The sequence below is a fragment of the Tenebrio molitor genome, chromosome Y (assembly GCF_963966145.1).
Source record: "Tenebrio molitor chromosome Y, icTenMoli1.1, whole genome shotgun sequence".
Lineage (NCBI taxonomy): Eukaryota > Metazoa > Arthropoda > Insecta > Coleoptera > Tenebrionidae > Tenebrio > Tenebrio molitor.
Window position 1 is genome coordinate 2,989,385 of NC_091056.1, and position 25,313 is coordinate 3,014,697.

Here is a 25,313-nt window from a genome sequence, read left to right on the forward strand (position 1 = left end):
GCACTTTTGGGTAGATTGGGATCATTAAAATTAACTCTTTTGAATTTGAACACAAGCAGTTTTAAAAAAAATCCATTACCTCTCCATAAAAATCATTTAATAAATGTGGTTGACTTTTAAGTTCTCCTTTTTTTAGATCATTAATCACATCTATCCCCAAATAAATGCGTATACTGGGTGCCTCAAAATTCGCGGAAGAACTCAATGGGGCAATGTCAACTCATGTTAGAAGATAATGACAAAAATAATAAAAAAATTCTATACCTCTTAGAGTTGAAGATATGGGGGCTCAAAGGCTGCAGCTTTGATCTTGTTTATTTTAAATATTAACCCTTTCGCTGCTGCGCTCTCCGACGCGTCACAGACCCCCCCGTGCGGGATTAAATATCGGACAATAGCACACAACAAACTTTTAATTAATAAATACAATTGTTTTTTTATATCCTCTTATACAGGGTTATTCACCGTAGAAATTTAATTCCCGAAAATTTAATGTTATGCAACACAACATACTAAAAGCTCAGATTGCTTGATACCATGTTTAACGTTTTACAATAATAAGGAATCAAAATAGTTTAATTTAAGTCAACATGACATTTTATTCTTTATGTAAGGTTATACGAAGAAATATTGGATGAAATCAGCGTTAGACAAAAACGTTAGAAATAGGCTTATTTGGATATCTTTGAGACTAAGCATGTGCAGGTTGAACGGCATTTTTACGGCACACCAAAAATGAGAATCGTGTCTGTTTTTTCATCGTTTCAATACATGATAAAATCGTGTAAGACGTACGAATTTTTTTATTATGTCAGAATAAAATAATTCTTCTTATAACCTTACATAGAGAACAAAACATTAAACATGGAATCTAGCAACCTGAGCTTTTGGTATTTTGTGTTGCATAACATTAAATTTTCGCTGGAACGGTGAGCAACCCTATATTAACGAAAAAATAAAGTATTTATAATATTTGAAAGTAAATAAAACTCTGTACCGCAAAAAAAAACCTCAAGAATTTTTTTTGGTATGATAATCCTGAAAACATGGGACTACACATAAACCAACATCACATTCATTACAAGCGTAGGAGGATTTTTTTTGTTTTCTTGTGTTTTGCACACACAACGCATCTTCTCTGTGCCACGTGTCTGCTTCCAGGGACAATTGGAATTTTGGAAGGAAAATGTCTTTTGTTGAGGCGTGGCAAGTTATCTATAGCTGGTCTTCCGCTGTTAGGTCTAGATAAAAAACACAATTCTTAAACATTTATTGATAGTTAATTTTTCAATAATATTATTTATAAGCTCCAAATGAAAAGTTGCCAGTGGCTTGGAATTCTTATGTTTTTCTTTATATAGCACATGTGAGTTTAGAATACACAGATCTAATAGATGAAAAAAACTTTTTTGTACCATTTTGCAGTACGCCGTACGCATTCTAGCGAACTTAGTAGCATATCGCATTTATCTACCGCCCCCATACACAGTCGAGGACAAAAAAAGGTAGGACAATGTTTTTTCGCTAATGTAAATTTGCTTGCCCTTTCTATGGTTACTATGAAAATATTTATTTATTATAGTAACCCCGGTTTACTCAACTCAATTTTGGCTAAATTTCTTAATAAGACTTGTCCTACTTTTTTTGTCCGCGGCTGTATTTATTATATTCAAGTATACATTTTGGTTTCATTACTTGCATTCTGGTCTGTCTGTTTCTTTTACCAGCGGGAACCGCATCATGATTATGTGTTGTGGATAACATAAAAACTTCTTTTTTGTCACAGTACTTCAACACCATCAGCTTTTCTTCAGTATTGCGAAAAGTAAATTCACCTTTTGATAACTTTTCATGCATGCCTGGAAGATTTTTGCGATTTGTTCGCACAGTACCACATGCATTAGTGGTTCGTTCATACAACTGCATGAAAAGATCCGGACTTGAGTACCAATTGCCAATAATAAGAATATGCCCTTTGTCTAAATAAGGTTGCAGTAAGGTAAAAACTGCATCTCCAGAAACATCAAATTTTCCACTTTGCTTTAGCTCGGTTGATTTACCCGTTTAAATTATGTAGTCAAGGACATATCCAGTATTTGAATCACACAGCACAAAGAATTTGATTCCAAATCGATGTCTCTTTGCAGGAATGTACTACTTAAAAAAAGTTCCTTTGAGCAATAAAACGCTTTCATCTACAGGCTGTTTGATGAAAAACGCCTCAAGCTATAACTTTTTTATTTATTACCCGATTTCAATGAACAAAAAAATCAAAGATATGATTTTTCAAGCGCTACAAAACAGCCATAAAATGTATTTTTTTGGCGTTATCTTCAATAAATAGCGATAGTCAACCTTTTTTTTTTTAATAGACACATGGAGTTTTTTAGGCTTGGTCTGGTAAGGTTTTTTTTTCTGAATCTAATGATGTATTGAAAGTTATCATTTGGTTCATACCTAACTGAAAAAAAAATATAAAACATTTTTTTGTGGTTCAGCTTATTATAAAATTTTTAAGAGTGCCGTGAAAAACAATCGGAATACAAAGTACGATAAATGTCATCTAAACGTCAGTATAAAATAACATTGTAAGTCATGCAGGATAGCAGTCATTTGACTATTATTTTATGTTCGAGTGTAATAAAAATCGTAAAAACAAAAAGTTAATAGAAAAAATAATTATTATTATTATTATTCATGTTTTTTTAAAGAATAATAATAAAACTCTTCAAAATAAATTTGTTACCAGTCCTAGACTGTGTAACAAATATTTTTTATTCATGCTTTTTAAGAGAATAATAATAAACTCTTCAAGATTGCACCTGAAAATTTTCAAACTCACACTTGACATTTGTTGCTATTTGTATTCCAATTGTTTTTTACGGCACACTTGAAAATTTCATAATAAGCTGAACCACAATTAACAATTGTTTTATTTTATTTTTTTCAGTCAGCTATGGACTAAACGATAACTTTTAATACATCATTAGATTCAGAAAAAAAAACTTTACCAGACTGAGCCTAAAAAACTACATGTGTCCATTTAAAAAAAAAGTTGACTATCGTTAGCTACTGAAAATAACGCCAAATTTTTTTTATTTTATGGCTGCTTCGTAGCGCATGAAAAACCATATATTTGTTTTTTTTTGTTCGTTGAAATCGGATAATAAATACAAAAGTTATGGGTTGAGGCGTTTTTTATCAAACAGCCTGTATACACAACTTTCTACGTGGTGCAAAGGAATGTAGAAATATTTTTTTTAGGTGGTCGACTATTTGTAAAAATCACGTGACATTATTTTTCCAAAGAAAGGCGTTTTCAAAATAAGATTTGTGCTCCAATATTCAGCTATTTGTAATTTTTTCATTCTAGGCATTGCAAAAGATAAAGCAAAAACTGCCACATTTCTGAAGGTGTCACCGGCTTCCACGTATTTAGAATATTCTTTTGGTTCTTTATTTGCAGTTGCAAAAAAAACACTATTAATTTCTTCAACAATGTATAAAATGAAATCTTCCGACAGAAATTACAGAATTACAGAAATCGAGGTTTTAAGTCGCTACCCTTCCTCTAAATTGGTTTTTACTAGAGATGAGCGATATTTCACTACCGGTGATTTTATCACCGTGACTCGGAAATCACGAGTAACCACCGTGATCAAATATTCGAAGTAACCGTGATTAGTGATTTCACTACATATTTTCTTAAATTCTTAAATCGCTGGTTATTATGCAGTTATAAACTTGCTTGTCGTTACCCGACAACAAAATAGAAATTGTACAGAATTCTGTAATCTGAAATGTTATTACCATCTGGCACTATTACAAAACAAAAGCTATCTTACTGAAAGGTAGCAATTTTTGCCAAGCTAAATCTGGAGTGATAACTAAAGGCCGGATTTATATGCATTTGCATATTTTTTTGCTAAACGTGTTCGGATTATTTTGCAGTTTTCTTGGCGTTTCAGATAATTCTAAATAAAATGACACCATTCTTATTATGCATATTATTGCATATTTAGCAATAAAAGCATATTTTACAATAAATGCATATTTTTTTGCATTTTACGAACCCAAGGAAACGCACATCTGGTCTAGTCGCTTCAAGGAAATGCCGCTTTTGATGTGGAAGTTGCAAAAATGTGCCGATACTGCCGACAAAAGACAAAAGTCGGCAATAAAATAATAATATTTATTGGGATGCACTCTAAATAATATAATATGACTGTTTCTCTCATAATCACAGCGTCTTTCGTATGTTCAACAGCTTACTGGAGATATATTTCCGTTAGATAAGATTTTAGTTTCCAGTGTTGATTTTAGTGTTGTTATTTTCAATATGCCTAAAGTGAAAGCGTGCAGAGGTGAACAACTCCGTGGATGGATATCAAAATCGGAACATCTTACTACTGACGGGAAAGTCATTTTTTGTCAAATATGTTCCAAACACGTAAGTTAAATGAATAATTCGATGTCTGTTACAAAATTAGATTAGGTGTTAAATTCTTATTTAAATATTTATTTTCAAATGAAAGGTATCAAGCGAAAAAAAATATTTAGTCGACCAACACCTAAACACAAATTTACATAAAGAAAATGCAAAAAAACAGAAGATGCCTTTAAGACAATTATTTTTGGGCCAAACTCAAGTAGTACAAGATTATTTTACTTTTGATATGTGTGAAGCATTTTTGGCAGCAAATATACCGTGGACGAAAATAGAAAATCCCAAATTTAATTCGTTTTTGGAAAAATATTGCAAACACAAAATTCCAAACGAATCCTCCTTACGTAAAAATTATTTAAATAAATGATATGATTCGGTCAGTTTCATAAAGTTGAAGCAGTACCATTATTTATATTTTCCATTCTTATACACAGCAAATACAGAAGATTCGGGACAATATTGGTATAAGTGACATTTGGATTTCAGTTGACGAAACAACTGATGTAAGGGGAAATGCTGTAGCAAATTGTATTGTTGGGGCACTTAGAGCAAGTGAATTTTGCAAACCGTATCTACTTACATCAAAAGTTTTAGAGAGAACGAATTCTAACACGGTAGCAAGATTTGTTAATGATTCGCTGCGTGAGTTAACTTATTTATTTATTGTATGCATTTTTCTTTCAGTTTTGAATAAAAGCTTAGTCACAACCGCTTAAAACGTATTCATATTAAGAAAAGTTAAAACATAGGTACGATTTCAATGTCTACCCTCTGATTCAGTTAACTGGAGTACGTTAAAGTGGTTGTGATTGCGACGGACCTTTTAAAAATATTGTTTTATTCAGGAGTGCTATGGCCTACGGGAAGTAATGAAGAAAAAGTTAAAATTTTATACACGGATGGAGTCGCCTACATGTTAAAAAGCCGGCAAAAATTTGAAAGTGTTTTATCCAGCTATGCTGCACGTTACTTGCCTTGCACATGGGTTAAATTTAGTCGCAGTTGATATCAAACACCAAAAAGGTATTTTTAAAAGCGCCACTTCGAAGAGAAGTGTACACAGAAAAGTGTCCGAATCTTAAACTACCACCAGAACCAGTTCTAACTCGTTGGGGCACTTGGCTCGAAGCAACAGTTTTTTACCAAGAAAACTTCACAACCATAAAAGATAAGTACGTAGGTTATACCTTATATAAAAATAAAAAAAAAAACGTTCATTTTAGGTTGTTGATAGTTTTAACAGTTCGGACTCAGTAGCAATACAAGAATCACAGCATGCATTTAATAACGCCAGGATACAAAACGACTTAGCGTACATTGCCACTCACTTCAAAATTCTAGTTCAGACAATCAAAGCACTGGAATCAACAGGAGAAACCATCGTCAAGAATATGGAAAGAATAGCGACCATCCGAGATTCTTTTAGAATGGCACCAGGTGTAGTTTGTAAAAAGGCATATACCAAACTTGAAGCTGTTTTAACCAAAAATCCGGGATTTTCCGTTTTATACGAGATATCTCAAGTGCTGAATGGCTTTGGTTCCACTGACTGCACCATAGCAGTAGAAAAGATCCCACAGTTTGAATACGCACCGGTAACATCTTGCGACGTCGAATGATTGTTTTCAAGATATAAAAATATTTTGTCTGATAGAAGACAAAATTTTACTCCAGAAAATTTAGAAAAGTACCTTATTTGTCATTTTAATAGTAATTAAAGCAACATTGTATTATAATTGTATTATTTTTTAATTCATATAAATTTTAAATTAAAAAAAACGTGCATCTTTCGGTTTTTTAAAGCATATTTAGGTGCATATTTTGCATACTAAAGTGCATATTTTGTAATCTCGGAAGCATATCTTGCATGCATATTTCGACTTTTTTAGTGCATATAAATCCGGCCCTTAGTGATAACGTACCTGTTCTGTTCATGATAAGCCGGAGTGTAATAATACATTAATAATTATCTTTTAAATTATAGTTTATAAACAGGTTAAAATAACTAAAGTAACTGCATCAAATATGTGTATTGAGTGATTTAGCGATAACGATTTCCTGTAAAAATTAGTCGTGATCAGTCGTGGTAACTTTGAAATCACGGTGACTGAGAAATCACGGTCACCAGGAACGACGTTCTCTAGTTTTTACTCAGGCAAATATGAAAAATCACAGTAAAAATGTTCCGAATCGGAATTTCGTCGTGGAACTTGCCCATTTCGGATTAAAACGATGACTCGAAGATGCCACCGTAGAGGTCATCGACGTCCTTTTGGCGAGGCACATCCAACGCTTTGTTGGAGTCTAGGGGTCTCCCCTCTAGTATGGCTTCCGCCAGGCCCGATCGATCTTTGCAGTAGAGGTCCTGCGCTCTTTTAAAGCGAGCAGCTCGCAAGGAACTACCCGTCTTTAATTGTCCCTAGTGGTGGGCTGTTTTTACCACAGCGTCACGACCTTCGGATGGAATTTTCGAATCAGCCTCACAGCGGCAGTTCTTACGCTGGCGCCTCTTATTCCTGGGCTGGCCCTGCATTGTGTCGACGAGCCAGTCGTCGACGAGTTCAATGAGTCGTTCTCGCGGCTCATTCAGGGCTGCCCTGATCAACACAACGAGAGACGTCTCGTCTTTAGGTAAAGAAACCAGGCATTGCTTCAAATGAAGACTGATTGCCTCGCTCTCTAGTACGATTGCTGAGCTACCATGCAACTCAGCCTGCTCGTTCTGTTGGAGACTTCGATTGAGCCGTTGACGAGTTGTCGTGGTAGCTCGTGTGGTTAACTTGTTTCTCTGGTCTGTCGACCTTAGAATACGACGGCTGACGGTTGGACTTTGCTCTGCATTGTTGTGATCGTTGCCTGACGGGGAGCCAGCCCCGGTTCCCCGTGAACATCTAGAGGCCTCTACCTCTAACCTCTTCTTCGTTTGCCTGGAAGGAGGCGAAACCTCTGCGTTCGATGGCTTAGGTACATTTTTCGCCGCCCTGACACTTTTTTGAGTAGATTGATGATTTTGAGTAGACTTGGTTTTCCGGAACGGGTGTTCGGTCTCGGTCCTGCGCCGCTACCTTCGGCTTTGGTCGAATCTGCCCCTATAGACTTGACTCGGGGCAACACGGTCTTGGGCTTAATCGCATCGTTACTTTCCCTGCAAGGAGTTTTTGAACTAGCAGTTCTTATAGCTCCGTCACGCATGACCTGTGTAGGAGGGCTGTCTTGCCCGATCTCTCGGTTCACCTCCTAGCACGTTTTTTCCAGGTATAATTTATACACTGATTTCTCCCTGCGGTAGCGGATCTGGTTCTGAGTCAGACCCGTCGCCGCTACCATGTGATTTCCCAAAAGATTTTTCCTGAGGTGCAACTATGCCTCCGGTTCCGGTAGCCTTTCAGAGATTTTTTGCTCGTATTCAGTGGGGTGGGCCTTCCTCTCGTGCTGACGGGTGCCAGCCAGAGAGGAAGAAGACCTCTCGCAAAATCTGCAATGGCTCATTTTGCACTCTTTGGAGTGACGGATTAGACTTGTGTTTTGGTTAAAGGCGGCTCCACATGCCGCACAGCGGTGATCTGCCGTTGGTGGTGGATTCAGGGGCCCAGAATTGGCCTTGCTGGTCTTATGCCCGTTTGCACCGTCGTACTAAGCAATGCTTAAGTATTGGATAACAATGGGATTCCAATACTTAAGCATTTCTTAGTACGGCTGTGCAAACGGGCATTAGTCCCCTTATTTGAATTAGGTTTCTTAGAGGCCATCCTGTAATCACCACTCTGAGGGGGTGTGGTTTGCACCGCTTGGAGCTTGCTGCTTCAGCTGTGGGCAGCGTTGAACGTTTCCTGGCGGGTTTCGTCGCGACGCGGGAGATTTTGGTGCCGAGACGGAAAGCGCGATATTTTGGGCCGAGATTTCAGTGATCTCTACCGTGGGCGTGCCCGCGCGGTGCACGGAGTTTCGAATCGGTTAAGACTTCGGCGGTGGGCGTTTTGGCCGAAAGCACAAAAAATTCAAAAAGCTCGATGAGATTTTTGTTCCTCGTGGGCGTTGAGCTTTTGAGCTTTCGAAAGCTCCCGGTGGGAGTTTTGAGCTTCTGGTGCGAGAGTTTTTGGGGTCCGCGCGAGTCGGTCGCATCAAGGGGGGGGGGGGGCACGCTATCCGGCCGGGGGTGAAGACTCTTCTATTGGTGAATTTGTTGTCCGCATACTGATGGACCGACTTCCCGCCAAAACGTTAGCTTCGGCAGGCCGGTCTTGTATCTGGGGCTGGGGCCCTGTCTCTCTGGATGATGGGGGCGACTGTGTTTGAGGGGGCCTCAGCTGCTAGCGGTCACAGATTTTCTGTTGACGCTAGGGGGGCCAATTGGCTGTAGTGCAAGTGCAAACTGATCTCAGGTTATGTTGTCGTTGTTGGGACCAAGGAGTATAGAATAATAGGGAGGGGACATAAGCTAGCTTATGGGCGCGGTAAATTGAAGCGGTGAGGGACAAGGAAACGGGCGCAATTTTATGCAACCCGTGAGGTACGCCCCAGTTAACACTACTTGAGATGTTGGGAATTAACAATAAAACTGCAGGAAAATAAAACACTATAATTTTTTTTTGCATCACAAATGTGTTCAGAGTATGACAAACTAGAAAACCACATTAAATATCACAACGCAAGTGATTTTATTTACTTTCTTGGGGCGTACTAATAGCAGACATGCGCATTAAGGCGGCTTCACTCGGCCGGCCGTATGTCCCCTCCCTATTATTCTATACTCCTTGGTTGGGACAAGGCTCGTCTGTCGGGGGGCCTGTCTGGGGTGTCGCTCGATGTTGAGGCGGCACTGTTGGGGGGGCCCTCGATGCCTGGATACAGTGGGTTAATGGGGCGGCGTCGATGGGGCACAAAAGACACAGCATGTGCAAAACAAATAAGTGCGGTTATGTTTTCATGGACGAGACACGTCTGCACGCTTGCTTGGATTTATTCACGTTGACATTCAGAGCGAGCGTTGCCAGATGACTAAAAGTTTTTGTACCAACCGCACTACAAAAAAGTACCAATTTCAACTGAAAGGTACCAAACTCTCGAAAAGCGGTATATTCAAATCTAAATGCCCAATTGATAGATAATAAAAATAAAACACAGTTATATTTTGAACAATAAATCATTCTTAAAAATGCAAACAAAAAATAATAATATACTATACTTTATCCACGACTACTAAATATTTTTGTTGAAGCTTTTTTGTTGGAAAATGTTGTTACATTACATACATATTTTTAGAAACACTATTATTTTATTCTAACAAATATTTCATACAATACACAGTACATAGTTATCGAAAATTGTATTAATCGTATAATATCTCATAATAATTAACACAAAAATCTATGTATTTAGCTTAACAAATATCACGTATCTAATCTTACAAGATGATGCTATTTATTTATAGTTATTATGAATTGTAATATGTGAACAATTGGTCAAGTTAATCGCAGGGATAGAATTAACATCAAAACTAATGTTTTGGTGATTTGTCGAAACATTTGAATTGCATATATGTACATTGATTCGTTTGGTTTACTTTTGGTTGAATTGAAGATGATATTTTGTTGGCCGTATCGGTTTTATTTTTGACGGATTCGTCCATGTAGCCTTCTGCTACGGCGGTGGACTTCCATCCACCGTGTCTTTTGAGAGCAGTAATATCCCCGCCTGCGTCAACCAGTATTGTTACAGAAGATCTGCGGAAACTGTGCCCAGAATATTGTTCTGGATTCGGTAATTTGAGGAAAGCAGCGATAGCCTTCCCCATTTTTGTAAATTTGTTTATCCCAATTCTCTGAGTTGTACATTTACCATTTTGGTAATTTAAAAAGAATGTGTCACTGGTTACATGACTTGATCGAAGACTTATATATGTCTTGCATATTTTGTAAAAGTTATCCGTAACCGTAAATTTTCGGCAAATTTTTGTCTTGATATTTGGCACATTAACCAAAAAAGCTGATCCAACATCTTGTAAATGGGTTATTTTCATTTCATACAACTCATTACTACTGCATGCACTCATTACTCCCATTATTAAAGCAACCTTAAATTACAGAATGTAATGAAATAACTATGTGAAAGATTTACTTAATATCTTACCTTTGTTGCTAGGTATTTATCATCAGATGCTTTAGTTAAAAAGTTATTGATATCTTCGCTAGAAAAAGTTTTGGCATTTTTAGGCTGAAAACCTTCTGATTTTCGTTTTAGTAATGCTCGTAATTTTTTATAATGTTCTCAATTTATATTTTGATGTAAGGTGATCGTACTTCTAAGCATTGAATAATAGGTCCATAGCGTTGAAGATTTATATTTTGTGGATAATTCAGTAAAGCAGTAGCGGCTCGTCAAGATCAAAACCGGGTAGGCACTAGCAATTTTTTTGGTCAGTTTTTTCGCGTTATTTTTTTTGACCTTGCACCAGTTAAACGGTGGTGATGGATATAATGCTTATTATTACAAAGGTGAGACGTAATTTCAAGATGCTCCACTTTTCCCTAACCTGGATGTTTTGAAAATGATAGTAACATTAAGAAAACAATATCATGCATTGTTTATTATGGAAAATAAACGACAACTCTTGCTGGCACAAAAAAATTGCAATATAAATTAGACTTGATAATTTCACGATTTTCCCGTACGCTATTTTTATCTAAACTTTTATAAAAAAACGAAAAAGAACGAATTTACAAGCAAAAGCAATATGCACTTTACTCTTATTGTGCTTCTCTAATGCACGCCCTAAATCGTTCAAATCAGAATACCCTGTTTTTGTCCACACTGTCTCATTATTAGTCACGAATAGAATAAAAAAAAAGTTTTTTAAGTAATTTACTGCCAACAAGCCAATCATATTTTCCGTAGGTACAGTCGATGGACAAATAAAACTGGGACAAAAATGACAATCACATAAGTCAAAATGTACAAATTTGCATCGTTTAATTACGCCTTTATCACAAATAGGTTAACTTTGGTATGACATATTATATAGACACTGACAAATATATTGACAATTCAATGATCTGATTTACATAGATTAAATTTTAAGTGTCCCCGTTTTATTTGTCCACCGACCGTACCTACCACGAATTAGTAAATGCACTATTCTGTTTACCAGTAGTTACCAAAGTTTTACTTAGATCAATTACATCAGGACAAGGTCTCTTTAACTGTTTAATCTACATAAAACTTATCTTCGTAGGAAAGTTTACAAGACCGGCATTTATTTATCAAAAAATCGAGATCGACGTTAACAGGAACGACAACCGCCTCTTGTTCTTGACTGGTACTTGCCATTGAGATCATTTTTATTAAATTGCTACTTACCTACTTACCATCACTAGCCTGCATAACCTAACTAAACCGCAATGTTTAACAACAACAACATTAAATTTCAACTTCTGTTCGAGGTCGAGCTGAAGGAACGCATGATTCACGCCCGCGCCGCTTCCCAACCTTTTCGACACAACCATTGTGTCCGTTAATCGCTCATAGTCACAATAATCATAATATAAAATAAAATTTTACGACTACAATGAAAATGACAAAACTACCGAGGCATAGCCTCGAGTTGCACTTTACTAACACGCAGTAACCAATAACAGTATATGACGGGTTGATGGTATTCAGTTCTTTATTCCACCAACCACACAGCTTAGGCGGAAAAATGACGTGGCATAGTCTACGGTGCCTCTACGGTACGCTGAACGCTCTGAATAAGTCTACGCTCTGGGCTCTGCAGTCCGAAGCGAAGGGGCCGCCGAATGCAAAACACGCCAAATACAAAATACATAATCAAATTAACACATGCAACAGTTATTCTTCGATAATAATTAATTCAATGTAGATACAAAATAAAAGTATACAAACATAAAAATATTTTTATACTAAAAAAAATCAAAAATTATCTATTAAAAAAGATTTTGGTTAGTAAAGTATTTGGTGAGGCACTGCCTCCCCTGCCTACCCGGAGAAGCCGCCCCTGCAGTAAAGTATACCAACAAAGTGGATTCAGAAAATGAAGTGGTTTTCTTTTCCTTTTGCCAGTTCAAAAAAGATTCATAGGCCATACTTTCCTTGACTTTTCCGGCAATAAATTTAATGAGGCAACTTCAGCAGCTTCTCTGATTTCTGGTGGTGTTAAAGAAAAGTCATTTTCATTTTCTATATCCATTTTTAGTTCGTTTTTTTAACACAATTTAACACAAAACATCAAAACATTGAGAAATCTACGCGCACAAACAATAATGTTGACAGGTTTGAGTCAAATTTGTTTTGTTTCAAAAGCCGCTTCGGTTTATAAAATGTTTCGAAAAACATGGTATGTTAAGAAACAGATATACGACACACACATTCGAAGTTAGTGATGGCTGTGTGTAGATGCTGGTTGCCTTCCAACCGCGAGTCCCGTGTTCGAATCAGGTCAAGGAAAATTATTTTTTTTATTTTTTTTTAATATGTACAGCACTGAATTGAAAATATTTAGTGGTTTACACGATAAAATTTTAAAAACCAATAATTGTTTGTAGCAAAACAATATAATATTATAGCTAAATCAAGGAAGCTTCTGACAACAGTGATTAATGACTCATTAATCACTGCCGTGATTAATGGGTATTATTAAGGTCGAGCAAACAGACGTATAAGGGGTACATTATACAATAGTCGTGGATAAAAATATAAAACGAAACATAAAAACTGTATGCAAAAAAATAAGGAGGTATACTAAATATTTTAAACATTCTTTGGTTTGCTATTCAGTAAACTTGAAGAGGGAGTCCAAGTATATACTTCATCCAGTGAGAGATTGGGAGATTTTAAATTATATTAAATTAACCCAACACTACAAAATGCACTAGAATACATTAATGAGACCATAATTTCAGGACAAAAATGTTACTGCTTGAAGGATATATTTCAAATTTTACATGCGCTGGGTAGTACTTTCTCTACATAGAATTTAGTGACTCTTATGTCAACCAATCTCTAGCTGGACAAACTTTAACAGGTTTCATTGTTCAGTAGATGAGTCAGATAAAATAATTGCACTGCAAGTTTCAACATTTAGGGCTAGTTTATAGAAAGAGAATTAAATATTTAATTCGAATTAAAATTTAATGCGCCATTAACACATGAATCCGAAACTTCGATTCGTTCAATCTGATCACCTGTTCAGTTAATCTCGCATTTGATTGTGATTAACTTAATTTCGCTTCTGTAAACTGACCCCTAATCTATTTCGTATATCAGATTTGATTAGATTTAGCTTAGAAAAAATACGCTCTGTATTAGCAGAGGAGTGTGGGAAGGACATAATAGCTGTTACTAGCTTGCATAAGTTAGGAAATATTTTTTCTTCCAATTCATTTTTTAAATCAAATACCTTGATCCAAAAATCAGTAAACGAACAGTGTTCGTAATTTTTCAATTCATTAATATCTGGAAGAATTCTCCATTCTGAGTATAATTTCTCAAAAAAAAAGAAACTTGGGAAAAACTGAATACCCTCAACAATGGGCGGATACTCCCCACTCAATGCGTGCTTTGGGTGGAATAATCCTACAAATAATAAAAGCTTATCATCAAAGTTAAAACTTTTCTGATTTGGGTACACAATTCTACATAGAAACCTAAAACATTTACTCTAACCTTTTCTAATTCCTTAGAATCTACTTCATTATTTTGAAGAAATAGAGTAACATTGGCTCCCATATAAATGTGCTGTAGTTTTAAAAAATAATCAGGATCGGACGGGGAACTTTTGAAATATCAGTCTTTTCTATCACACTTCTTTTTACATAGTTTTTCAATAAAGTTTTATAGAGTGTGGTAAATTTGGTATAGAGTAAATGAATTTGGGTTTCTTGGCTTTAAAAAAGTAAATTCATCTGATTAATAATATCTATCTTTTGTATTTTCAGGGTATAAAATTTTTGGCTAGATTATGGCCGCCTCGCAGAGTAACTGTCCGGGCTGCAATGCCGCGGTTGATCGGGATGTTTCGCTTTCATGTGATTTATGTGGTCGAGGGATGCACTTTTCTTGCGCGGGTTTGTGTGCCGATGAGGCAGTGGTGTTCATGAGGATCCAGAGCCGTTCCGCACATTTTAAAATTCTGCGTATCGACTGCAATGGGGTTTTCGAAGCGCCTTCACTTTCATCGGATCCAACCAACCAACAAACCGGTTTGGAGGAGAATATCTTCTTAAAATACGTTCGTAACATTGTCAGTAAAGAAGTTGATTTTGTGAAAAGTGAGCTATCTGCTCAGATCGAGGTTCTCAAGCAATCTAATATAGACTTGGTTAAATGTCTTACGGAAAAAAATATCTCTCCGAGTCACCAATGCTCTGCTTCTTCCTATGCAGCCAAAACAAAACAAGCGACAGGTAAAAAAAATTGTGATTAAGCCGAAGGATTCTAATCAGCCTATTACACAAACACAGTCTGATATTTTGCGCAACGTCGGCCTCAAGCAGGGTAAAATTAATATAAATCAAGTTTCACCTGTATCTGGTGGTGGTCTAATTATTTCTTGTAAGGATGGGGCAGGTCAAGACAAATTGGAGCAGATTGCAATGGAAAAGCTTGGCCGTAAATATAATGTGAAATTAGTTAGTTCACTTCGTCCTAAGACTCGAGTTGTGGGTATATCAGAAGACATAGTTAAGGAAGACATTATCACGTACCTTTTAAGTCAAAATTCTGACTTGATAATAGATCCCTCTAGTTGCGGTTTAATGCGTCACTGACCTACAGCTAAAAATAAGAAAAAGTTTCAGGCAGAAGTGCAGGTCGACACATTGTCCTACTCTCGGATTCTTGATCGTGGCAATATTCTGATCGGACTAACCAGTTGCTCGGTATTTGATGCCCTTTCGGTCCCTCGTTGTTTCAATTGTAATGGCTTTAATCATATGTCTCGGCAGTGTAATCAGAAAGTCTGTTGTCCTGTTTATGCGGGTGACCACGAAATTAAGGTGTGTGATGCGCCTCGTGACTTCAAAAAATGCATAAACTGCATTTCGTTAAAGAACAAACCCAAAGACACCGACGTTGCTCATGCGGCATGGGAACATGACCGATGCACTGCCAATAAATATGCAATAAATAATTTCAAACGCAATTTGTTTGAAATTCCTTCTTCTTTGGTTTCGTCAAAAAACTAGAAAATCTTTCGTGCTCGGTCTCCATTGGCAAAACTTGTAACAACTGTTTGAACGAAAGTCTTAGTGAACACAATCAGGAAGTTAAAAATAGTTGCCAATTAAGGGAGTTTAGTTCTTCTTCAGCTCTGAGTATATATTATCAAAATGTCCGTGGCTTAAACTCCAAAACCGTTACTTTTTTTAACTCTGCTGCTTCTTGTGACTTTGATCTGATAGCCATTGCGGAAACTTGGTTACATGATGGCTTGGGTAACAATGAATTGTTTAACCAGACTTATACTGTATTCAGGAAGGATCGAAATTTTTGCTGTTCCAATAAATCTCATGGAGGTGGTGTACTCCTAGCGGTGAAAACGACATTGTTTAGTCAACAAATTAATCTCAGTAATACTCCTCTTGATTCTTTACACCTGGTTGAGGTAGTAGCGGTTAGAGTCTCCTCTATGTTAAGTAATTTTAATACTATTGTACTTGTCATTTATTTCCCCCCTCTCTGACTGTTGAATATTTTCGCTCTGTTGTTGATGCACTTCTTACATTGGATAGCCTTAATTCCTCGAACTTGCTTATTCTTGGTGACTTCAATTTGCCCGAATTTGTCAATATTAAACAATCAGTGCAGCCATCTGCTAAGATGATTGCCATGTCGCAGTTGATACAATTTTTTAACCTCAAGCAGTTCAATAATATACCCAATGTTAATGGCAAGTGTCTTGATCTCGTCCTTTCCAATGTGAGAGACTCCGATGTTATGGTTACCGCTTCTAATGACCCCTTGGTTGATAAGGATCACTATCATCCATCCCTCTGTGTGTCTATTGCTCTAAATAGTCCGCTTTCTCGTTTTTTAAAGCGTGCTGCAGATATAACAAGCTATAACTTCCGGAAAGCAAATTTTCCAGATCTATATCATGGAATGATTGATGCTGACTGGTCTTCTATTGAAAGCAGCAGTGATGATGTTAATACCGCCTCTGATTCATGTTACAATATTTTATATAAAATCTTAAATGATCATGTACCTAAATATAAAAATAAAAAGCACAAATATCCTGTATGGTTCACTCCGCAAATAATTAAGAATGTACAAATCAAGAACAAACTTCGTCGGCGTTACATGAAATTTAAAAATCCCGAGGATCTTGTATCTTTTAGAGAATTAAGAGGCAGTATTAAGAGTGATATATCGCTGGCTTATAAAAAATTTGTCGCAAGTTCAGAACGAAACATTAACGAGAATCCTAAGAAGTTCTGGCAATATCTCAGACAAAAGAGGCGAGGCACTGGTTTGCCTTCTTGCATGTCGATTGGTAAGTCAACTATATCGGGACCAGTAAATATTGTGGATGCTTTTTCCAAATTTTTTCAATCAATCTACAGTGACCCAGCTGCTGTTTACACTAAATTCGATTCGATATCTAACCACAATAACATATGTTTATGCTCTGTTTCTGCTGATGAGGTATTTCAGTCCATAAAAAGAATTAAGTCAAACTATGTTCAAGGCCCTGACGGGATTCCTGCCTTTTTTGTGAAAGACTGTGCTAGTGTGTTATCGCAGCCTATGTCTGTGCTCTTCAATCTCTGCATAAAGACGGGGACTTTCCCGGAAATTTGGAAAATTTCAAAAATTCTGCCTACTCATAAATCTAAAGATCGAAGGTTGATAGAAAACTACAGACCAATCTCAATAATTAATAATTTTGCTAAGATTTTTGAGTCTCTGATCTTCGACCAATTGTATTTTGCACTTTCTAAATTAGGTAATATCACCCAGTCAACATGGATTCATGCGTGGTAGATCCACAACTACCAATCTTTTCTGCGCTACACAACTCATATCTGACTCTATCGATAAGGGTTTCCAAACTGATGTAGTATATCTTGACTTTTCAAAGGCATTTGACTCCCTGGATCATAACATTTTAATCCAAAAGCTTCAGTTTGTCGGTGCTTCTCCTATGTTGGTGAAGTTTTTCTGTTCCTAGCTGCAAGGTAGAAAGCAGTACGTCCATTGTTATGGGTATGACTCAGGGTCTATAGATGTCACTTCGGGTGTACCACAGGGCTCTGTTTTGGGTCCTTTGCTGTTTCTGGTTTTTATTAATGATATTGGTGACAAACTAACTGTACCTTTTTTCTTGTTTGCCGATGATGCCAAGTTGTTGAAACAAATTAGCGAATGGTCTGACTGTGTTACGCTACAGGCAAACTTGGACGAAATAATGAACTGGTGTACAAGAAACAAGCTCAGTCTCAACATCAACAAATGTCAAGTGATGTCTTTTTCTTTGAAAAAGGAAAATATCAGATTCGATTACACCTTAAGTTTGAATCTCTTGAACAGGCCAGAAACAGTAAAGGATCTTGGTGTAATTTTTGACCGTAAGTTATCGTTTACAAGCCATATTGATCATATGGTGTCTGATTCTATGAAGCAGCTGGGTTTTTTGATTCGAAACTCGCGGGATTTCCAAAGCAGTCGTACTCTCACAATGCTTTTTAATGCATTTGTAAGAAGTAAACTTCACTATGCTTGCATCATATGGCAGCCGCATCATAATATTCAAGCAGCTAAACTAGAGCAGACCATACGAAAATTTCTAAAATACCTTTATCTTCGGGATGTTGGTGAATATCCTCCCATTGGTATTGCGCAGACATATCTTCTAAATCGTTTTGACTGTGTCAGCTTTGCTACTTCTTGTAAAAAAGCGTTAGCAACATTTGCTTTCAAACTCCTGCATAATATTTTAGACTGTTCGGAAATCTTATCCCAGTTAGCATTTAATGCTGGAAATCGCGGCATTATAGACTCTTTTATCTGCCAGCTCATAGAACAGACGTAGGCAAATTTTCACCATTGTGCAACATGTGCAGATTGGCAAATGACCTGCATTGCCAATTGGACCTATTTTCTTGTACCTTGAACTGCGTCAAATCGAGAAACTTTAGCAGTATCTGATACATTTGCATATGCAACTGATGTCAATCTAGAGCATTCAGACTATACAGGTACTTTTCTATTCTCTTGATGTCATTAAATTTTAACAGAACCCTATAATTGGAATTCTTCTGTTGGGTTCTTTGAATAATAATAATAATAAGGCAGAATATAGCCTAAGGGAGTCCGTTTCGGCTCAGGGACGCGAGGGTGGCGGGTTCGATTCCGACCCAGGGCGAAATTGAAAATAATTTAAAAAAAAAGGCCATATTCTGTCTCGTGATTCGGAAGTCACGTTAAGCCATTGGTCCCGGTCTATTGAGTTGGTCATCATGCCCCTCATAGATTTGTAAAACCAGTCCTAGACTGTGTAACAACATTTTTTATAATAATAATAATCTAACACATATGACAAGAATAAGACACATACTTTATAGATTGGATTTTTCAGCTCTTGTATGTAACAGTTTATCTTCAGTATGAAGTAACTCATTATTCTCAGATACATGATCTGAAAAAAACAAGTTCAGAGAATCCCATAACATCAAAATTCGATCCACCACCGTCTAAAACAAAATACAGTTAGGTAAAAACATAGGAAATTGTTTCATGTTTTTTTTATTTGTTAAGATAACCACCTCATTTGGCAGGGTCTCAGCATTTCGTGGGGTTTAATCTCTAACAACTTTTGAAATTCTTCAAATTTTTGAATCCGTTTCGAAATATTAGAAAAATGGCCCCAGATGAGCAAGATAGATGTGCTTCACGATGATGTCGAGTTCAGGAGGCCGAGATGAACCGAGCAAGGGTCTCAAAGTCCGGGAATAGGTGTTTTAGCCAAAAGCACAAAAAGCTCGATGAGCCTTCTGTTCCTGGTGAAAGTTGAACTTAAAAGTTTCGAAAAGCTCAATCCTGGGAGCTTCGTGCTTTTGGTCCCGGAGCTTTCGGGCACACTCGGAAGAGTCCAATGGTAGGGGGGGGGCACTCTTTGATTGTTTCCTGTCTCCAGGGACTTAGCGTCATCCACCAGAGTCGACGAGCCCCGAATTTTCCAGCCTCTCGAAATTTTTCTAAGTCCGATTCCCGAACTGCAGCGTTTACTGCGGTGCAGCTGCGACACGTCTTGCTACCTCCTGTGATCTTGGTAGCTGATGTTTTTAAACGGCCGCCGTGGCGCCAAAAATCGACGGATCACGACGCTGTCTTCACAGGAGTGACCCCCTTGAAACGGCGCACCAGATGGACGGGCACAAGGTGGTGGTTATGGGGGCACACTGGGGCTCACGGGGATTCGACTTGAATAAATGTTTATGTTCGGTGGGAGCACACAACTCGCGCGCACACTCGAGATTTGGAGGTTGGGTTTATTGTTTATAACACGGAGCGACACGTCTGCTTACTCCCGCCGTTTACCCGCGCTTGCTTGAATTTCTTCACGTTGACATTCAGAGCACTGGGCAGAAATCACATTGCGTCAACACCCGCTGGGGCCATCGCAATGTTTTTAAAACAAAGTAAAGAAACGATGAAAGTAGTGGTATTTCACCGGTGATGTTGCCATCTCCCACTTATGCTACACTTCTCATGTCTCCTTACAGTGCCAGACTAGAGTTAAGCTCAACAGGGTCTTCTTTCCCCGCTAATTTTTCCAAGCCCGTTCCCTTGGCAGTGGTTTCGCTAGATAATAGGTAGGGACAGTGGGAATCTCGTTAATCCATTGACGAGGCATTTGGCTATCAGATCCGGTTGGAAACCTCCTTCATTGCGTTTAAACTAGATTGAAATGAATCTAGCGCTCGGGAGTGAGACCCAGTATCATCATATCAGCCAGGATTTACGGGTGGCAAATGAGATGACATGGAAAAGGATATGGACTGGGATCTGCCAACGGATCCTTCTCGTTTCTCCATCCGACGAACCTGCAACATACTTGACGGCAAAAATTAGAAACGATGAAACTTAGTCCGTTCCTGAAGGGAACGGAGAGATGTAGAAACCAAATGGTTTGACGATCATCTTCGGAGATTTTACGGGCGCCCACGCCCCATCCGAAAGGACGTAGGCGCACCAAACCTTACCCAGTTCATCCAAGAGCCGCGCAATGCGTAGGTGCTGTATTGTGCCAGCTCCAGGTCCGTCAGCCCCAACTCACGTAGGAACCGCGCGGACTCGGAAGACCAGACACCTCGCCACGAGATGGTTGCGCTGGCAAATCGCACTTGCGTTTCTTCTTCCGCTCTCCTCCTTGGTTGTACCCAAGCTCTTCGCACCAAGCACGTGGCGAGCTGAGCCTCGTCACGATACTTGGCGACCTTTTTGCGGTGTGCGCTGTCCAGAGAAGGGTTAGTTGCGACAACTTGCACGTCCACGACGGCGATTTCGCGCCCCCGTGAAGCGACAATGTCGCGTCGTCGGACCCCAACAACCGTCTGATAGGAGACTTCTCTCCTAACACTCCAACCCCGCTGCGTAAGATGTACTGACAGCGCCTTCGCGATGGCATCGTGTCGCAACACTCACCCGCCGTGGGTTCGGTGACAAACCTGGATGCAGTGAGCAGGGGTTTCAGCTGTCAAACATCCGCCCCTACAGGTCACATCCACGCCGTCACGTCTGCCACGTGATGTTCGAACATGCGATGGTAATGCATTTATATGAACGGAGATGTAATTGAGCCAGTCTCTGGCTGGTATGGCACGGGTACAGCAGCGGAGCCACTGTGTACTCGGAGTTTCTCTCACAGACTCCCTAAGTGCCCTCCCATCCATTGACCGATAGAGCTCACGCGTCCAAAATTCGCGAAGACTCTGCGTTCCATCCGCCGGGTGTGCTTTCTTGACGTGCAATCCACGTCCACTGGCGGTTGTCAGCACTCTAACACAATGCGGACACTGGAAACTGGGCGGCTCTCCTCTGACTCTCGCCGCCCCCTCGCTAGCAGGGGCCCCGGCCTGTGGGCCAGGATTGAACATGTAATTTCGTCTCGTTACTGGGCCTGCAATTAACGTGTGGGCATATCTAGTGATATTTTCAAGAACAAATAATTACAACGACCTAAAAACGATAAAACTTGCGTTTTGTTTCAAAAACGTACCGAATCATTCCCAATCACGTCCTTCACAACTGCATCCACAATAATATCTACTACTCATTTTGAATCTTGAGTATACTTTCAGCAGGTAGTAAAGTCCGTCTATGGATATTTTAAAACGACCTTTTGTTTCCTTCAGTGGTTTATTGCCCGCTAACAAAGATTGTCGTAAAAGCGGTGAGTAACCGATCCACAATAATTCGCGGGTACCATCGAGAGTTTTTGTTAAAGGGTAGGTAAATAATCCCCCAGTAATGAGACCATCGTAAACGACCCAAAATGTTAACTAGTGTTTAAAAAGTCGTTTCAAAATATCGATAGACGCACTTTAGTAGTGAATCGTGACATCGGATGACAAGAAGCTCACAAGCAACGGGTGCCTTTTTTAAATAAGCGAGGTAATGGTAAAACACCTCTACGGGCTCTATCTGTAAGCTCTGAGCGCATTGAGCTCATCTAGGTAATCTACAAATTAGAATCGAGAACGCTTTTGATGGTCAGAAGATTTCAATGAAAAACGCAAAAAAGCCACTCCGACCGCTCAAACGCGCTTAAACGTCAATTGCCAACAAACCAATTACAGTACGTCCAGGTCCTGTCGTTCGCGCAATCTCACGTGGTCGGCGCCGTAGTCGCATGTTTCGACTCGGCCCTCGCCCTCTTGAGGTTTCCGACTGCTCTGTCGATCGCCTCGGTCGTTCCTCTTTCTTTCCTGAAATCAAACTGATTATCGGACAAGAGACCACTTACCTCCAGGTGGTACGACAGCTTTTTGCCAAGATCTTGTCGTACACCATTCCGATGGTGGGCAACAGACACACCGGTCTGAGCCCCGTCCCCCCCCCCCTGGCTTGGAAATCCACGCGATCGCCGCCTGCTTCCATACTCGAGGAAATCGTCCCTCCTTAAGGCAGCGATTGAAAACCTCGAGCATATCTCCCCCGAGAGTCCCGACGAGGGAAAGCCATCGACACCTGGTGCCTTCCTTTTCTTTGCTTCCTGGATGGTCCATCGACATACAGTGAGGGGCAAAACTAACGCAACAATTCGATAAATCATAAACTGTTGAGTTTTGAAAAAAGAACAAAAACAGGTTGATTTTTAATTTCAATTTCAAATTTTGTAAATTCGGGAGGCTACTTTCAAAGTACAATTGTTCTCTGCATGTGCCGCATGTAATTTTGTTTATAATTTTTTTTACGATGAACCCAGCAATGTAAGCAATGACGTCATCAATGTAAACTTCATGTAGATTTTCAAAAGCGCTGTCGATTAAAAAGTTGTCTCTTTTCTCCTGAAGTCACTTGTCGTTTACGGATGAGAAAAAGTATTGATTTCTATCAAGCTTAGATTTTCTGATCCACTGTTATTGCATTTTATTTCGCTTTGCAAAAAATTCGTGGTATCTTGAGCTAAACAATTCGCATTTCTTGATCCTCCCACTTGCGCATGTGTTAGGGAACGTTTATGTTGGAGCTGCGATGAGCCATAAAAGCGGCGATAAGAGCGAATTGCCATTTGAAAATCATGGGAGTTCGCTCTTGTCGCCGCTTTTATCGCTCATCGTAGCTCCAACATAAACGTACCCTTAGTAGTTTTTTCATCGCTGAAATAAACTGCATAGCAGTTGGATTGTTGTTATTCCCGTTCCTACTCCTGGCAGCAGAGAAAAACAACTCGAAATGATCTTGTGACAATTTATACGTCAACAAATATTCAAATCCAATGTCAGGATTGCACCAGTATTGAAAAATATCAACAGCGCTTCGAAGACCTACAATGAATCCGAAGAATCCTGTCTTCAGAGATGACGTTAAAACTGGCGTGGATTCCGAAATTTTCAAAGAGCAAATATACACTCCCCACAACAATTACCGCATAACATAGGTATATTTATACATGTACAATTTGAATTTCCACTTAATTTTTTTTCTGTGTTATCTTTCCGAGAATGGAATTGTATAAAATCCATATTGCACATATCAACATAAGGAGTTACAGTCATTGATTAATTCGCTCTAAAGTATTGTGGTAAACGAGATGGGTCTGCAATGTCTTGCATACAGTCAACAAAAATTAACACAAGCAGTGCAAAAATCAATTATCATTATTTCAATATAGGGTTGAAATCTTCTTAAAGATTAAATTTAGTCTATTTATACCAAAAGGTTACAGACCATTTGCAATATACTTAAGAAACAACGTGATGCGATAACTGTTGTGCGGTGTGTATTTTTCTAATTCCTGTATGCGTTGTTTTATAATATCTAAATTGTTTGCATTTATGGGAGCTTTTTGTGGATTTTTGCAAAATTTGTTTCTTGAGTTCAAAATATCAAAGATACGAGTATAATTGAAATTACGACAGAATTCTTTGGTCCCTTCACTGTGCTGAAACTGTGCCAGGCCCAGAGTCTCGCGCAAATAATGTAAAGCAGTTGCAACACTTTCGCTCATAGTTTGCCCAGGTACAGAAACATTCATTTTTTCATTTTCCCAATTTAAATGTCTACGCCTCAATTTGTTTGCAAGATGCGGATCATGGGTTTCTTGATATTGAACCAAATGAACAAGAAATTCCAATCAATAACTGAATTATCATCTAACAAAAGACATTTCTAAGTTCCCCAACAAGTTCTGACTAATTTGACCATATGGCATGCATCCGGAACTATGAAAATTGGTTTTTCATTGGCGGGATTCAAAATAGTATATTGTTATACGAGTTGCACAAGACAGTCCATTGTCGAACGAGAGGGTTTCTGAAAGAGCGAGTTCGACAACATGTCTTGTGCAACGAGTGTAACATCCTATTTTTTCTACTTCGGCTTCATTAATTTAATGTTTTAAATATAAAATTATTATCTAGTGACTTTTATTTTAATAGAATTAGGTTGGTATTGACGGCAATGTCATTTTATTGAAAATTAAATTTTAAATGCAGATGTTGTTGCAATAATAATCTACCCACTTAATAGTTTACTTTGATCCAAAACATGGATTCAGGTTCAAATGACATCACATTTAACACTGAAATTTACTTTCAATACCAATCCCAAATTCAATTATCACTAGAAACGATGCTATAAAATTGATCTTTGTGAAACTGTTTTCGGTGTCACAAAATGCTCATTGTGACACCGCAGTAGAAACAATAATTTTGAAGATTTTTTAAGTTTGAGACTCTTGCACCTAGATCATTGAAAAATTTTAAAAATTCGTAGACGTTCCATCAAAGGTAAAAGAAATTACTTCCAAACCAGTCTCATGTAAAGCAATTAAAACATTCTTCATTACCTCTACGCGTTCTTTTGCTTTCATGCCAGCAATTAAATAATAAGAAATCGGTATTTTCCAATGACCATTGATACACGTACACATTACAACGCAAGCATTTTTTGCCTCTTCTAAAAATTCCTCTGGACCTTCCTCTCCATTTTCGTCGTTACTTGTAACTTCTTGTTCTCCGAAGTCAACGTAGCCGATTACTTTCTTTCCGTCCCACTGTAGTCCCTGTTTGATTGTCATGTCATTCATTTGTATTCCGCAAAATACTTTTTTTCTTTTTTCGGTCTCTTTTACTTTTTGTCGAATAGTTTCGTGTGCTAATGTCGAGATTCCTGGGCTACCATT

The 25,313-nt window shown here is 38.3% G+C and overlaps 1 protein-coding gene across 2 annotated transcripts in view; it reads right to left on the reverse strand.

Annotated features, from left to right (window-relative positions):
• Positions 1–25,313, reverse strand: part of LOC138140542 (uncharacterized) — a 305,855-nt gene that overhangs the window by 261,194 nt on the left and 19,348 nt on the right. The gene's annotated exons all lie outside the window — the stretch shown is intronic.